The sequence below is a fragment of the Rousettus aegyptiacus genome, unplaced genomic scaffold (assembly GCF_014176215.1).
Source record: "Rousettus aegyptiacus isolate mRouAeg1 unplaced genomic scaffold, mRouAeg1.p scaffold_m13_p_3, whole genome shotgun sequence".
Taxonomy (NCBI): domain Eukaryota; kingdom Metazoa; phylum Chordata; class Mammalia; order Chiroptera; family Pteropodidae; genus Rousettus; species Rousettus aegyptiacus.
The window spans coordinates 10,565,832-10,571,831 of NW_023416306.1; positions in this window are offsets into that span (position 1 = coordinate 10,565,832).

The following is a 6,000-nucleotide window of genomic DNA, read 5'->3' on the forward strand; positions in this document are numbered from 1 at the left end:
GATGTTCCATCTACCTGGAAAATCCCTTTTGCACGCCTCTACCCCATGCATCTAATAGACATCTTCCCACCCATCCTCATCCCCCTCACTGTAGTTAATCACCTTTCTGCTTCATAAATTCTGTTTTAGCCACGATCACTATATATATGCTTTGTAATTTAAAAAAAAAATGATTTTCATTGAAAATAAGATGAGCCTCAGGGACAAGTCGCTTCCGCCTAAAATCAGAGAGCAGACAAGTCAACTCTCGTGCACGTGAAGTTAGTCCTGGATGCTGTCCCACGGCTTCCCCAGCCATCCCTGCACTGCTGTCTCTGATTTCTGTCTCCAGCTTCAGCCTCTCTTTCAAGCTACAGACCTGTACATCCAGTTCACTCCTGGGCACCGCCACCTGAATATTCCCTTGCTCCATTGCATCAAAACTGAGCTCATTATCCCCCTTTGTCCCCTCCCTTCTAATTGCTCCTGGTTCCATGTCTTTGGGAACAACGTAACGAAGAAAAAAATAAGTAAATAGAAACCTGGAGTTATCTCTGATATTTTCTGCTCCCCAACTCTCCACATTCAGACTCCTAAATAATCAACTTTATATATTAACATTATGGATGATGTTACATAGAATCAATCATACATTGCATATGTGTTATGCATAATATATTATGAATACTAGAATCATATATAATGTTTGAGTCTATATATAGCTTTAATACGTAAAGATGATTTAGGACACTGGATAAGTGTTGTAGATTACATGTAGTTATAAATGTAAATAAATAAAAGATTAATAGGGATTTACTTCAAATAGTGTGGTCAGGGCAGAGTTCTCTGAGGAGGAGACATCTAACCCCTTGAGGACTCCTCACTTAGCTAGTGCCTCCTGTGCCCCTATTATACCCTCTTCTTACAGATGACTGTGGCACCAGATGACAGCACTCACCAGGTCAGTGCCAAGCTCAACTTAGAGATGCATGCTGGTCTCTTGGAATCATCACAGCACTTGTGAGCGGGTTCTCCGTTAAAGCCTGTTTTGGAGCTGAGTAAACTGAAGCTCATAGAACAGGTCTTTCTCCTTATTACACAAGCAGTGTGTAATAGTCAGGCATCAGCTCAGGTTACCTACCTCCAAACCCAGAAGCCCTAACCACCACCGTGCAGCACTGCATCTGCAGAAACAGGGTGCCGCTTTCTGCAGAACTGTTGACTCATAGACCCAGAACTTTCAAGATGACTCCAGACTCCTCAGCTCAATGTTCAGCCCTCCACAATCTGTCTCCTACCTACCTCCCCAGCCTTGTCACCTGACATTGCCCCAGCAAACCATTAACTGGGCACCCACTCTCTGTTCTTCTCCAACTCCCCTCACACTTACTCATCCCCTAAGATTTCACTGAAAGTTCACCTCCTCTAGGCTGCCTTTCCTGATACCTACCATCAGCCAGGTTAAATGCCCCTCCTCCTCACTTCTCTAGCACCTGTGTAGCACCTGTCACACTTTCCTCCCAGCCCACTGAGCTCCTCATGGCCAGGGACCAGGATGGCTTACTCTGTGTTCCCTCTGCCTAGCCCGAAGCCTGGCGTGGAGTAAGTGCTTCATAAATGTCCGCTGACATGAATTGACACAGTGGACATCAGAACTGGTAGGGGATTTGGGATGACCATAGCCGCTCACATTTGCAATATGCTTTAAAGTCTAAAAAGTCCTTTCGCACTGATTGTCTCGTCTACCCCTCTGATGTTGATATTATCCCCAAAGTTTAGGAAACTCAGGTTCTAATACGTGACTTTTCCAAGTTCACTCAGCCAGGAAGTGGCTGAGCTAGGGCTGGACCTCAGGTTTCTCTGACTCCAAGACTAGAGCTCTCTCCATCACTTCCCCAATCATCCAATTCAAACGACACACACGCATTTTACCGATGAGGACACTGAGGTCAGCAGAGGTCAATTTCTTCCCGAGGGTCATGCAGTTATAACCCCACTCCACGCTCTTTCCTCTAGTCAAACAGGAAATGCCCAGGAAGGTGACAGAGTGAGGATGGAGTCCCTAGCAAAGAGGGGTATGCTGCCCGTGTGTCTTCCCACTGTCCCCTTCCCATTTGTCACAACCCGAATGTTTAAATGTTGTATTTAGTATTTACTCTGAAATGGCTTTCATCTGAAAGCCCCCCTTGCTCACCAATTTAGCTGTCAGAGTAAATGAATGTAAAGCTGGGTTTCCAGCCTCCCCCAGCTCACATTACCTTCCTCGAATTACTCCCTGGCGGGGGCAAGACCACTGCTGGGGGCGCTCCCACAGAATTATCCAGTTACTAATGAAGTCTCCTTTCAAACCCAAACCTTGGCCCTAGACTCAGGTGGAGGAAGAAGACAAAATTCACCTCCGAGGATGAGATGACCGCATCCTGTGTAGTGATCGAGAGAGGGATTGAGCTGAGAACTGGATGACATTGTACGTGTAGGATGCTGATGACATTGCATATGTAGACGACTTATGACATTACACATGTAAGGTACTTTTACAGTGCCAGGAATAGAGGCAACACTTTTTAAATATTAGTTTTTAATATATAGTTAATTGTCATCACAATCTTGAGAGGTAGCTGTTGTTATCTCTATTTTGCGAGTAAGGAAACTGAGGCTCGGGGAAGGTAAGTGACTTGCCCAGACTCCTGTAGGAAGAAATCAAGTATCCCGATGTGGTGTAGTAAATCTGCGAATCCCGATTTTGCCAAGGTCACTCCTTCTGGATTCTCTTTCCCGCTGGACTCTGTTGTTGGAAGAGAGATTTCTCTTCCGAAGTAATTTCATTTCTGTCCTCTTTGAAGTTAGGCAAGCCCTGGGTTGGAATAATGGTTCTGCGGCTTCCTTAGGTAAGTTATTCAGGAAAATATTTGATTATTTGGTTGATTTATGTCCTGCCTTCCTCCATAAAATATTTAAAGTGGCACCTAGTGGAATACTAACGGAATAATGCGGCCGGTCCACATTGTAATGATGGCTAATATTTATTGGCCGCTTTCAGCATGCCAGGGATGGTTCTGAGCCCTTTTACATGGATCATTTGCTTAATTTGCACAAGCGTAAGAAGTGAACTCTGCTATCTGCACTTTACAAACTGAGGAGGCTGAGACTGAAGAATGGCTGAATAAACTGTCCATCGTCAGAGCAGAGCCAAGATGGGCACCGCGGCATTCTGGCTTTAGCGAAGCATCTTCGTGCTTCACCACTGGAGTTTAATGCCTCTTATTCCAATTTTGATTTTCTGAGCCCCTAACCAAAATTGAGGAGCAGGATTGTACAGCAGGTAAGAGTTTGGGTTCTGGAGTATGAGTGCTAGAGCTTGAAATGAGGCTCCTATAAGCTTGTTTCTCCAACTATAAAATAAGTATAGTAATATAACGTCCTTGCAGGGTTGCTGGGAGGGCTAGACGATAATGCAGGTAAAGCAGTGGTTGGCACATAAATGCTCAAAAAATGGTAGTTATGTTATTGTTATCATCATTCAGAGGGTGCATGCTTCACAGTCCTTCTCATAGGAGTGCCACAGCTTTTGTCTAGCCTCTGAAACTTTGCAGTCATCTCTTTACCTGGAATACTTCCTTTTCTCCCCTGAATCCATCCAAAGTTCATCTGCCCTCTAGTTACAGCTCAAGCCTCTTCCACATCCCCTTCCTGAGTCGTTTTGCAAAGCTAGTACCATCCTCATGGGCTTCTCCTTTTCTGGAATTCTTCTGCACTCACACATCTGGCAGATGTGCAGCATTGAATATGTCCAATGACCTCCCACCTCCTCCAGCCGCCCAGAAGGGGAGGAGAAGAAGGAGATAAAGGTCGTCCTATGATTATTCCTATTTCGCAGACGAGAAAACAAGCTTGGCCCATAAGTGGTGAGGCCAGAAGTCATACCTAGGTTTTTTGACAAATGAAAAGAAAAATGTGTGTGCACACCTGTGTGTATATACAGAGAATATACATGGTCGTATATGTAGCCTAGAATTCAAGAGTCTAAGGTCTGATGTTAGATGAATCTGGTTTTGAGTTCTTGGCTCTGGTAATTAGCCGTGTGGCACCATTTTGGACATCTCACACGATCTCTCTGAACCTCAGTTTCTTCATCAGTGAAATGGGTACAGCACAAGATAACATTTCATAAGATTATTGTGAAAAGAAAACGAAGTCATGTTTGTAAGAGGCTAAGCCGCTCATGGATTTAAGTACTCAGGAACACTCACAGAGTTTATTATGTGCAAAAGAGACATTTGAGGGGGAAGAGGTTGTTTGTCTGTGGTCATGTGGATATTTGAGGATGTGTGTGCATGTGGATGTGTGTGCACGTGCATGTGGAAATGCACACACTTCATAAGCTTCCACATTGCAATTGTGCTCAGTGTAAAAGATCAGGGTTCAGAGAGAAAGTTCACTCTGAATTTCTGTGTCTCAGAGTCATAAATGACTGAAATGCAGGGGGTGGGGGATGCCATTGGCTGGGGCTGGGGCTGTTTCTGTGTACCTTGGTGTCTGTAAGGGAACATATATCTTTCAGGGATGCTGATGTGCAGACGCCCATGTCTACCTGTGTCTGCTAGGATGTGCCTATGTGTGTACATGACTGAGGCTGTGACGACCGGGACTCCTGTGTCTGTGGATATTGGAATGCCGTTTCTGCCTATAAATGGTTATTTTGGCCTCTGTAGGGGTGTGTGTGCATATCTGTGGGTTTCTGAGTAGGGGACAGGAGGTTTTACATGGCTTTAGAGCACTGTGAGAGTCTGTGCTCTCAAGTATGGATGTGTGTACAAGTGTAAGAACGCTCGTGCGGGGTGTTTACATTTGTAAATGAGGGCAATTAGGGAAGTAATGGTATGTGTGATGGCACAGAGGTGGAGCGTTGTGGTATCTATAGGACGGGATCTGAGTGTGCCTATTTGTTTTTAGAAGAGGATGTATATTTATGCATGTCTCTCTAGGCTTGGTTTGTTTGTGGAGAAGGGGGCTGAGGTTGTGAGTGGCCACTTGTGTGAGTATGTTGTAGGGTGTTAGTGTGTGTAAGGCTCCGTCTTTTTGAGTCTGAGAGTCTCGTGTCTCTGCGTTTGGGGGTTGTGTCTCCTATCTAACTGCCTGGGCCTCCCTGCCTTTCCCACCTTTTTCATTATCAGTAGAACCCTAGAGAAGGTGAGATGGACATTAGACTGGATGGCTCAGGACATCTCAAAGGGAAGAAGGGTGTCTCAGGCAATCCCTCCCGGAAGAATTCAGGGGAACATTCCACCCACCCCCCAACCCCAGCCAGGAACCCTCTTCCCTCACCCAGCCCAATCCCATTCATTGAGTAGGAGCCGGTACACCCTCTGGTTGTTATGAAGCAGAGGTCTCTGTGCAGGTGTGTGAAGGTCTGTGTGGATATCTGTGCTCCTGCAAATGACATGAACGGGCCATCATTCGCCTCAGCGTGTCTACAAATGCACCTACCAGGTGTGGGATTGCATCAACACAGCATCATGTGTGACTTTGTAGGAATCCATCTCCGCTGATGGTGTGTGACCATGGGTCCATCTTGTATCTGTGAGTGGGGCCGTGCCTGAGGCCTGTGGGTGCCCCCTGAGGGATGGGCAGGGTGAGAGCTGCGTGGACGTGTGCCTGCTGGTGCCTTTGTATGTGAGCGTGTCTCAGTCTTTCTGTCAGCGGCTCTGAGTTTCTGTGTGTCTATATGACTGCGTATGAGTCTCTGGGTCGCTGCCTCGCTGTGTGTGTCTCGCTCTCCCTTGGCGGGGAGGGGATTGGTCACGCATGACTCATCTTGAACCGAGCGGGGCTCCAGCGGCAGGGCGGCCGCCGCCGCAGCTGGAGGGGGAGGAGGAGGGAGAGGAGGAGGGGGAGGACTTCAAGGAGGGGGAGGAGGAGGAGAAGGAGGGGGCGGGGGCCTTTCCAAGTTTGTCGGGACCTTCTTCCGAGGCAGCCGCGGCGGCAGCCAGGGAGGCCGGGGCTGCGCGCGGGCCGGGGGCG